Here is a 12,275-nt window from a genome sequence, read left to right as displayed (position 1 = left end):
TTGGAAATCTAAAAGAATTTTTTTAGTAGATGAGGAAAGGGGAGTTGACTTTTTCCGTGTTTTCTTTATTAAATTTTGGAGAAAGGCTTATCCTATCCTGACCTAACAAGATGTTTGGACAAGTGCTCATCATCGATTGGGACCTTATTTATCAGCATCCTTGGTGAAGTGGATTATGAAATTTACTTGAAATAAATGATGAGTTAGACTTTTAAGATGCTGACTTTTTATAGAAGGTATGGGAGTACAGTATAGGTATCCTGATGTTGTTCTTTGAATTTCTGAATTTAGTAGACAGCAAAGATGATGTTTATATTATGCTGTTGCTCAGAGCCAGATTGTGATATCCAAGTTTCAGCTGATAGAATCACACGGCAAAGGCATGAGAGTGGGAGGGAAAGAGGTGAAATTTCAGTGATAGTGCCACCTTCAGATTTTGCAACTTCTGTTTCGAAAGTGATGATGATGGATGGCGTCCCGGGGCCTTGAGTCATTTTCTCAGTACTGTACATGCCAGGATTCCTCAGAGGAATGTCCTCTTCACTGCTTGCAGTTCCAGTTAATGCTGCAGCTAGACAGAATGTACATTCACCATCAACAGGTCATCATTAGGCATGAAAACAACAATGACACATTAGAATATTTGTAAGTTTTTAAAATTTCTTGGTATGTTGAGGAGGATACATGAAACATCTGTAAGTGCTTTAGATAAGTCTGCTCAAAAACAGGGACTAAACCTACTGGATAATCATGATAAAATAAAGTACTAAATTTTATTTAACTCTAATTAAAAGTGTGAGTGAGAAAGGAAAACAGTCCCCAAATTAATGTGTGATGAGAAAACCAAACAGACACCTATAAGAAGCAGTATGGTAGAGTACACAGAGCATGGACTGTTGAGTTGGAAAGAACTTGAACAGATACTTCATCTCTCTAGACCTCAATATCCTCAACAGTGAAAGAAAATTTCTCATTCTCTTTTTCAGGCGTTGAGAGACCCAGTGACTGGAAAGTCCTTTCTTATTCATCCTTGTTTATTTCTCCCAGAGCCACACGTGTTTATTTTATCTCTGCCTTTATGGAAGGAACCTGATGCCATGGAAGAGCGCTGGTTTCAGAGTCTGGAGACAGGTAAGTCACTCGCCATGTGTTGTCATTTTTTCAACGGTTAAGATGACCCATTTGGAGTAGTAATTAAAGCCTTAATCGACACTCAACTTTTTGGTCTTACTTGTAGCAGTTTTAGGGAAAAGCAAGAACAACCATTACATACATTCAACAACTTCAGAAATAGCCAACTATTAGAGATGCCAAATTTTGAAAGGTGCTCTGCTATGCTGTTCTACTGCTACAAACAGCTCTGTCACACAAACTTTCTAGTTTTCTGAAATACATTGTCCTCCTTGGGATAAAGACAGCTTCCACCGTGTTAAGACTCCAGGCAGTCCTGAGCTAAATTTTTCATGAGCCCTGAGAATTTTTGGTGCCTTGTTTTCTCTGTCTTATGTCTCTGGCATCTTATGTCTTCACTTTCTTCTCACTCTGGGATCCCAGGGATCAAGGCAAAGCTAACATTCTCCTATGATATGGTTTTACACTTTTTAAATTCAAATTAAGGAATAAAGGAATAGTTGATAAGGGCACCTTCAACCCTCACTTTACCTCAAATATTTATATCGGGCCATAAGGTCAATAGGTAAAAACTAATGATAGAAATTTGGCACTGACTCGTGAGAAAATTTCTTTGATATAAGACAATCTCAAAACCTTGATATAAGTTAAAATAGATCAGAGGTAATTCTGTTCCTACATGAGGAAACCTTGATAGATAGTGGCTAACAGATGTCTGTCTGAACATACCTGGTAATGTCAAAATTTTAATGGTGTCTGCTCCAGCACCAGCATAGCTTATCCTGGCAATGATGAAGAAGAAAAGGGAGAAAGTTATCAGGTCTTATTATCGCCTGATGATATCGGTTTGCTCGGGACTCCTAGTTTAACAGGACCAGAGCAGTATGCACAGTGCTCTACCAGTCCGTGCTTGCTCCTCCCCATTTTAGCTTAATCACCCGTGTTTCGATCACATCCTTCTTAGCTTCTGCTAGCAAAAGAGGACTCCCTCAGAGCATGACCTGCCTGCATCCTCCACTCTGAGCCCCCAGCTCCTAGCACAGTGGTTGGCACACAAGAAGCCTCCAGAAATGCTTACTAAATAAGTGGAGAATGAAATTATTTAGCTGCTGTCCGAACCTTGTTGGAAAGTAGTAAGAGTAACTCTAATATCTTAGCCAATGAAAATTGCTATTCCGTTAACCCATTTTTATATCATTTTGACTTGGTCATAATTTGGAAAATTTTATTTCTTTTTCTGACAAAGTGATGAGATAAGTAGTAGATATACAGGCTCTCTCACTTGCATAATGTTAGACAAGTTATTTAACTTCTCCATGCCTGTTTCTTTATCTCTACCGAAGGTGCTATGCATTAATAGAACCTAACATGATGGATGTGTTCATTAACTCGATGGTGGGACAACTTCCACACTGTTTAAGTATGTCAAACCATCATGTTGTATACTTTAAATATCTGTAAATTTTATTTGTCAATTAATTATACCTTTAAAAGCTGAATAAATAAGTAAATAAATAATCACAGTAAAGAAAAGAACTAATAAATGTGACTGAGAAAGGAAAATAGGCCCCCACCTAATGTCTGATGGGAAACCGAAGGGACACCAATCAGAAGCAGTATGATAGAGTACATAGAGATAAAATAAATTATCCTAAATAATAGAGTAGTTGAGATAATTTAACTCAAATTTATGAAGCCCTTGAAAAAGTGTGTGGCATTCGAAAAATTTTGTAATTATGAATACATTTTTTTTTTTAGCAAATCTCTGCTTAGGAAGCGTGGTATAGCGAATTCAACTGACAATGAGGCATTTGAGTTCTAATCCTTGTTTTACCACTAAGCGTGTCCATTAACTGCTTGGGCATTTGGTCCCTTGATCTGTAGAAAGTGGGGGGAGGGGTGGACCAAATGACTTTGAAGGTGCTTTTGGTTCAAACAGTCTGGAATTCTGAACTCTTTGGATCAATGGACATTTGGGAGATTTGGCTTTTGAATGGATTGATAGTTGGTAGCCTGATATATGACAGTGTGCCAATTTTCTTCTTTTTGAAATCTCACTTTCTCTATGTATGCTTGTTTGTGAATTTCACCATACTTAAAAGAAGGTTAAAAGCCAATTTGCTTATACTAGAAAAATACTAAATTGAAAAAAAATGTTTCACTTTTTCTGCTTTTCTATTCCTTAAAAAAAAAAAAATTGGTTTAAAGAGATGAACCAATAGAGAGAAATAAGGAAAATGGTCAGTTACCCAGTACTTCCTAAATTAAGATTTCACAATATTAATTTATTATTTAGTTTGAGGTAAATTTCTAGAATTCCAAGCATCCTCAGAATATAAGTATTAGCTTTAAAAAAGTCCAAAATAAAATATGACACGTTTGGTCATTTTAATATTTTAGATTTCTGATGTGTCTCTCTTCTACTAATTTGGAAATTCCAAAAATGACTGAATTTTGAGACTATACCATTGATGTAACATTCCCATCTATTTAAGACAATGAATATATGGCTTCCAATATTAAAATTTACATTTATAGATTTTGAAAATTTCATTCTACTTTTATTATTCTGCATATGCTTTATAAAAAACATGATATTTTATTCACAGTCATTCTATTTATACATATAGTTCTGCATGTTCAAAAATCGTAGGGGTTGGGAGTCCAATCAAAAAAGTTTGGAGACCACTTCTTTGGACAAATATAGCATATAATGTTGATTTTAGTGGGCTAAAAAACTGTTCAAATGTTTTGACTTACACAAATTCATGAATGGCGTATTTATTGAGCACCTACTATGTGCCAGGCTCCATGCTAAGCACTAGCTGTTCATATGCTTTTGTTTATAAACTGTGTTTTCCACACCAGAAGTGGTAAGTCTACATGGTGCATTATTGGGGAAGACCAAACACATGGCCTTATGACGGAGTTTGACTCTATATCAGATCAGAGTCTCTCTTTACTTGAGTAGTTTTGATCTTTTTACCTCTACTATTCATTGCAAGCACATGCATGTTTGGCAAGCTGATGAATGTGGGGCAATAAAATACAAAGTGTACATCTGAAAACAAATGGCAAGGGACCCTCTCACAGGACTGATAGGAGAAATTTCATGCCTGGCAGGTTTGGCACTTTGTAGCTGGCTGGCTGACAGCTGGGAGACAGAAGATTACAAGAGATCAATAAGGGGCTGGCTGGAATCAGAAATAATGGGCTAAGTTTTAGAGGGTGACTGGGGAGGTTCAAGATTCCAGATATTTAGCTGTTCTCCAAAGATGGTATAATTTTTCATTGTTAAGGTTTAGGGGTCATAAGGGAAAGAGTTTAAATTTAGGGTATCTTAGGACTCCAAGTGAGTTATATAATGCTTATATGAGTCAGAATTTGTGTGACATTACCCAAGGCAGCATCTGCCCCCCCCCCCTTAACTTATATATGTAAATCTTGGATGTACATCCATCTTTGGGAAGCTTTTATCCCATGGGAAAAATGGTCCCCAAAGACTGCTGAGGAATATTATAAAGTATGGTTTTGAATTTGGAATCTGAACCATCTTAAACATTCAGAACAAGGTTGATGAAATTTGTATGAAAGATTAGAAAGAGGGAAATTGGGAAGCTAATGAAGAATAGCTTTCTTGATTCAGAGATCAAGCATACAGGTCATCACAGGTATAATGAGTCAGTCAGTGACCAATATGATTTAGACCAGTAGCAAACAAGAGATGTTTCAATTATTTTATAGGTCATTATTGGGAGTAGCAGGACAATTGAATCTGGTTATAGTATTGTTCAGAGTAAGGTGCAAGGTCAGTCAAAGGCTTTGTTTTGAGAGTTCTCTGAAATAGCACATCTGTAAGGCAATCATTAAAGCAAGGCTGGCAAGAAGTCATATACTGACTCCCCCCTTTTTTAGACCAATATTGACAGACCCGGGAATCCCGGTTTGCCAGGTGACTGAAATTTCAACCATTAGTGAGCTGTAATTCTCTAACTCTGGAACTTGCCACTTTGCAAAGCTGTCTGTTCAGAAACTAACTCTCTGTTGATTTTCAATAATTAAAGAAGATTAAAAGAACCCACCCAAAACAAGTGACAACTCAGAATATCCACTGGGAAACCTATAAAGTTTTGCCTCATAGGAATGGACATTTTTGGAAATGCAAAATAGAGGACTTTGGGCAAAGTAGAAACTGACTTAGACATATATAACCAAAAACAAGGTGAGAAAGAGTAACTACTGGACTTCTGATTGGAGTTGGCCAGGATGATGCAGGAAAGCAAGCCCAGCACGGTGGTCCAACTGACATATTGCCCAGTGTCCCTGAAGAGTTCTAAAGAAATCTCACAAATCTATAAGGCCTAGGAAGAAGAAGACGTCCAGACAAAAAACTAGTCTTTAACCAGACTGATTCTGTGCAATTTAGTGGGAGCTTCTTCCAATTTCCACCCTGTTGGTGACTCTATGATCTCCAGGGAATAGTAATCAGGGTTATTTTCCAACTCATCTTGTCACCAAGGCTATAGAGACATAACAGTGTGGCTGAGCCCACATTATTTCTAGGAAGAGATAAGGCCAGATTGTATGTCGCTGGGTGACCAGAGAGAACAGCTATCACTGAGCTCAGGCCAGAATAAGAGTTCATTCACCACATCCATTCAGCAAAAATTTACTGAGAATCGATCATGTGCTGGAGAGTCTTCTCAGTGCTTGAGATGCAGCAGTAAACAAAACTATTGCTAAATACATAAATACATACTTACATACATACATACATACATATATACATACATACATACATACATACATACATATTCTGTCTCTGCCCTTTTGGAGCTTAAATTTACTGGGGTGTTAAGGAAGCTGACAACATATTCACGCCATTTCAGGAGAGATAGTAAACATGAATCCCAGGTGAGAGTCGTCAGCAGAACCCAGGCCAGTCTACTCACTCCACATGCTATGTCTCTGTTATGTGGCCATAATGATTCTGTTCAGGACCACCTCTGGTGACAGAAAGAGCAGCTATAAATGGAGAAATGGAGTCAGACAAATCTGGATTAAAATCCTGGTTCTACCATCTATTACCTGTGTAACCTTAGTCAAAGGGATTAGATTCTCTTTGTTTTAAGTTTTTTATCTGTAAAATGTGCATGAGAATACTCATTTTACTGTTTATAGTGCAGATTAAGTAAGAAAATATGTACAAAATCCTCTATGAGGGACTGGCTTATAGTAAAAATTCAATAATCTGTGTTATTTTTCTTTTATCTTTGACATAGTCGTCTATGATAATTCTATAACATATGGTAACACAGGAGCCCCAGGCCTGGAACTTGCGCCTGGATTTGGATACTCCGGAAGAACCACCAGGAGGACTAGAGGGGTGAGAAATGCTGTTTATTACTCACGAGGCAGGGAAGCTGCAGCAGCAGCCAGTTGGAGTTGCAGGAAGAAAAACTGCTGTTGACCAAGAGCAAGCAGAGTTATTTATGCCCATGAGCAGAGGGAGGGGTAATCTCATTGGGGAGCAGCCGCCTTCTCCGACGGATGGGAGCAAGTTGTGCCGCGTAGTTACAGGAGCAGATAATGTCCATGGGAGCAGCAGAAATCGTCCTTGGGAGTAGGCACTGCTGAAAGCTCCTCGTGTGCTGCCTACCTTGGCTGCTGTCTGGGCAGTTCTCTGTCTGCTGAGTATGTGGAGGGGCTGTGTTCTGAGTTAACCTACACATATTTTGTGGGGAGAGAGAGTACAGGCTATGTTATTACCTTTTAACGATTGCAGTAAAGTAAGGCAGAGAGTGATTGGGTGAATTCTCTGAAGGTGATTAATTCTACTCTCTCTTCATCAGACAGCCTGCTGTAACAATCCTGATTAATCTGCACTTTTTCCATTTTGGTCACCCATTTGAGGTTTTTGCCATTGGTAATCTTCCTATATTTTACTATTCATTTTTGTCAAAACGTTTCATTGAAAAGGTTGAAATAAAACACAAGAAGTGTGTGTATAATGCAGAAGAAGAGAGTGAATGTCCAATGTTCTTAAATATGTCCCTGAATCTCTTAGAGCAAGAAGTAGGGAACTCTGGGACAGTAAGACCTCTCTGGGTTAGAAGTTCAAGCTCAAGGTGAATAAACAAGCAACTTCATGGAGCTACCAGGGCCATCGAATGAAGTAATGTCTTCAGAGTGCTGAGCATTTTACTTGGCACATAGTGGGTACTTGATTTTCTTTCCTCTACTCCTGGCAATACCATGAAACAAAACTCAGCTTTTATTAGGTTGTATGGGTAGATGAGGCAACTTTGAATATACATATTTCTATACCAGGGTAAGCAAATCACGTAATTTCATATAAAAATGAGGAATTTGTGGAACAAAAGAGCTATGTTCTTCAGTAACACTGGTATTCTTGTGGCTAGAAAGACATATTTTTCTTAAGTGGCTGGAGCTTGTCGCTCCGCTAGATACATCCTATTTATGGTGACTTTCTCTAAAGCTCATGATTAATGTGGGCTTTTAAAAACTGTTTTTCTTTGTGTTATGTAAATAGAGTTTCTCTCCAGTATGGCTGAATGCTGGTTTTAATTAAATTTAGGAAGGAAAAGGAGGGGGTTGGGTAGCCTGACAAAGTTGAAGAGCATCAGTGAAATCACATTTATGTTTGGAGCTTGGCATTTGAAAATAGAATAAATAATATGAAAGACAGGACTTCTTCAAATGGGAAAATAATAAATATGCTTAAACTCTCTTATATTGTTCTCGTTTTAGCTTAAGATAGCCTTCTTGCTTGGAAAACAGAACTTTATTTTTTTAATAGTTAACTATGTATTTTATACATAACATGCCATGAATGACCTTTCATTTGGTTTTATTTTCCTCTAGAAAAAAATCATTATTTTATGAAAGTGAATTTTGCTATTTAATTAATCACATGTTTATTTGTGTGACTTAGCCTATAACATAATTGAAACTTGAGTAAAGGCTAATCTGCACTGGGTGAAAGTTAATTACAATGCAGAGAGGAAACTACATTAAATTTGGCTAAAATTTGCCTTTACTCAGCATACTCTTTTCTTATAAGAAATACAAATTAGTGGTGTAAATATGATCACTTAGAAAAAAAATTGTTTTCAAGCACTTAACCTACCTTTGTTTATAATAGTTATGCTAATTAGAAACTAGTCTCATCTATTCCATGGAGCAGGTCCTGAAGAGCTGTTAGCAGTAAAATGAATGAATGAACTCCGACACGAACGTAAATTATTGTGAGTATTTGGGAGTCATAAAACAATATTTCTTCAAAAAACATTTCCTTATCTAGATTTTTTTTCATGGTCTCAGCCTGACCTTCCCCTCTGCTAGTTCAAATGAGCAAAACTGGTCTGCATTCCTAAATCATTCCTGCAACTTCTAACTCCCAACTTTCAATCGATGGTGTCTTTCTGGCTAAGTTTATGTTCTCACAGGCTGCTTCTCACCTGAGGCAGTAAGCAAGTTACTAAGAACACTGATTGATTCTATCTCTGAAATATGATTAGGGTTAAAAATGTGCATTGTCTAATGGAAAGGAAAACTCTAAAGTCAAGGCAGCCATGCTTCTTGTGGTGTGGTCAAAGAGTGAGTAGTTTATGGATTGAGGAGGGTAAAGAGGGGAGGAGGAAGATTTATGTGTTTGGTGGTATTTGAAACCAATCACAATTGGGCCCCAGAGTCCAGAGATTTACATACTGTGTAGTTTGAGAGAATGGATTCAAATTTTAGTGTAACCTTCAAAAGTGCCTCTTATGAGCTTTCCTGGTCAATAGACCCCCTGATTAATTTTAAAAAGAAAAGTTATTTATATTGATAAAAGTATTTGCTTGAAAGAAATAACCATTTGACTGGCAGTCATTGGGTAGTCCTTAAAGGCAAAAATTTAATTCCTCATAAAACTTTGTGAATTTGGGCATGTTCCTTAACTTCTTTATGCCTCATCATTATGAAGAGGATAATATTAGAAAGGAATTATGTCATATATACTCAGTGTACGAGAATTTAGTACTATGCATTTGGAAAAGAGGTGGAGGAGAGAAAATAATTTAAATTACAAAAATGATTGCATTTGCTATTCCACTCACTGAATATTTCTCTAGGTAAATGTGAAATAGAAGGTATGAATCTGCTCCTCCTTTATTTGGTCTTAATTCCTGAGGTCATCGTAGGATGTGAGCATCTCAATAAACCTAGTGTGTTTCCAACTGTTTAAAGAAAGAATACTTACTTTTGTACAATAGTATCTTAAAGGTAAAAGCTACGGCTTTATCTGGGGCTCAACAGAACGGTGAAAGAGCTAAAACTGGTCCAGGAACTGTTATTGAGAGATGATATAACCGTCACTAATATTTTCAATGAGACTGTAGATTGTGCTTTTTGCCTTATATGTTTTCTTTAGAATTTCACCCCCAGGTAAGATTAAACTCTACTTTTATGGCTACTCGTAAAAGATAGTTTAGTCATAGAGAGAGAAAGTAGAAGAGTTGCTACAAGGGGTTGGAGGGAAGGAAGAATGGGAATTCAGTGTTTAATGGGTACATAGTTTCTGTTTGGGATGATGAAAAAGATCTGAAAATGCATAGTGGTAACATTGTAAATGTGTTTACTGCCACTGAACTGTACACTTAAAAATGATTAAACTGGTACATTTTATGTTATATATGTGTGTATGTGTATGTGTGTGTGCGTATGTATGTATGTATGTATTTATTTATTTATTTATTCATTTATTTATTTATTTAACCATAACAATAACAAAAAGGTAGTTTGGAAGGTTCCATGAGAAGATATGCATATTGACAACTTAGCACAAAGTCATGAACGACCAATGCAAATAACTATGATTATTAGGAGGATTATTGGGTGACTGTTTATGTACCAGGTCTACCTGTTTGATTTTATGCCTTTTGACTTAGTTTAATTAATACGCAAGCTGGGAGGGGATGTGATGGTTCTCCTGGCCACTAGGCACATTTCGGGGCATAAATCATAGAACTTCTGTCTGGAGCTCATTAAATCCTTGCCCCTTCTTTTTCTGCCTGCCTTTTCTTTGTTCTTCTGTGTATCCAGCCCAGCCCAGGCATGATTTTGGAGCATTTGCCTCCATTTCTGTCTCCATGATCACCATCTAGACTTGTCTGCATTTCTCTGAGTTTCATTCTATCCTCTTTGAAATCATTTTGTGTTCTTCTTCCCATTCCCTCTAGTTCCTTGTCCATGGTAGTTTCCTATATGATGACCTTCCGTCTTCAGTTCTTGGGAAATTCACTGGTTCTGTACCCTCGAGTTTTATCCCCTTATTTTATGGGAATCAGATATAGTCCTCAGTATAGGAAACCAGGGAGCTCAGGATTTCCTTCTTAGAATCATTCAAGGATAATGTTCTAATTGGGACCCAGCTCCTCTGTCTGGCTGGGAGAAGTGAACATACAGAGGTGGGGCCTGGTGTGGGCTATCACCTGGATAAGAAGGCCAGGAGTTGGAAAAGGTGGGAAGAGAGAGAGACAAGGTCAGAAACAGAGATTGGGATAATGTGGCAGAAGGCATTGAGAACACAGAGAAACCAGGTGAAGGCCAGGGAAAGAAACAGGATTCAGCACAGGCAACTCTGTCCTGAGTCTCCTTCTCTGGATGTAGCCACCTATTTAAAGTTCCAGGTCAATTCTCTCTGCTGGTCTTTCTTCCACTTAAAATGTGGCTGATTCTGGAAGAGGATCTGAAATTACTGTGTGACAGGATCTTGGAGACAATGTAATTCATCTGTCTTATTATATGAGGCATGGCCCTGAGAAGGGAAATGTTGTGCTCCAGCTAACCCAGCTGTTCAGTGATGAGGCCTGGACTTGAACTTAAATCTCACTATTTTCAATAACCCCCTGGTACTTCATGGCCTCTCTTGGGTGAGGGTCATGATGTTGGAGTTGTATGGAACCATACCGGATATAGCACCATACGCATTGCAGGAGGTAATAAATGCTTCTTGATGATAGTGGCGATGAGGATGATGATTATGGCCATAGAGAAAACTCCATTTAGATGAAATTAAATGATACTGCATGGATGAGAGAGGAAAATGCCATGCTATTTAATGTGTGACATGTAAGATGAATTTGGTAATGAAGCTCGGGGACTTATCAGGCCAGAAAACTGCATTTTCTCATTATACAGCCCTTAATGACCCACTTATTACTAATATAAAGGAAAAGATATACATATAAACACATGTTACTGAATGTTTAGTTGCAAGAAACGAAACTAGTACACCAGCTTGAGGGGTTAGCAACAGACGCTGTTTCTGTTTGAATGATCAAATTTGCCGTTTTCCAGCTGGAAAATGACAACTGAAGTAAAAGGGTAAAGGATGATTTGACTATACTTATAGAAAAGACAGGGGAGAGTAATGTAAGGAGAGCAGGTGGAGTCGGCTGGCTCTAAGGATCGCTACGGGGGACCTAGAAGAGGGAAAAGATTTATTTGGAAATCTGACTTATGCCTTCTTTTGGGATGTGTATCTCTAAAAGTATTCAACTCCTCACTTATATGGCATCCTTTTCTCTGACAAACTCAATTATCCAAGATACAGCTGATAGCCGGCAGGGAAAACAAAATGGAAGTTGCATCTATTCACAAAATCTTAGGCACTATACCTGTAAGACTTCTTCTTCGGTCCTTGCTCGGAATTTATTTGACACAAAATCTTAGAGAGTTACCTGGTATCTTTGCTCATAGCAAATTATAAGCATGACAGCCTAAGGAGTGAAAGGGGTATTTACTGAAAGGCACATTCTTTATGACCAGAGCAAGTGACACCAGGCAACTTGAAAGTAAGGGGAAAGAAAGAAATCATTTAACAAGTAAAAAATAAAGATACTTAGGATGAAATAGATCACAGTTGATGTTTTGCCATTTAGTTTTAGTATAGGGAAGTTCCTACACATCACTATAGCCCTTAGGGGCATTGTTGATTTATATATAATTGAAGGAACTTTATGTCAGTCATGTCGCCTGAAGATTTAAGCAGTTAGACTAGATAATTTCCAGGGCCCTGCCATCAAAAAGAGGGAAAACAAATTTTTGATGCTATCTTCGTAGCAAAGACTATACTCAAA

This window comes from Pteropus vampyrus, unplaced genomic scaffold (assembly GCF_000151845.1).
Source record: "Pteropus vampyrus isolate Shadow unplaced genomic scaffold, Pvam_2.0 Scaffold113, whole genome shotgun sequence".
Lineage (NCBI taxonomy): Eukaryota > Metazoa > Chordata > Mammalia > Chiroptera > Pteropodidae > Pteropus > Pteropus vampyrus.
Note: the sequence above shows the minus strand (reverse complement) of the source record.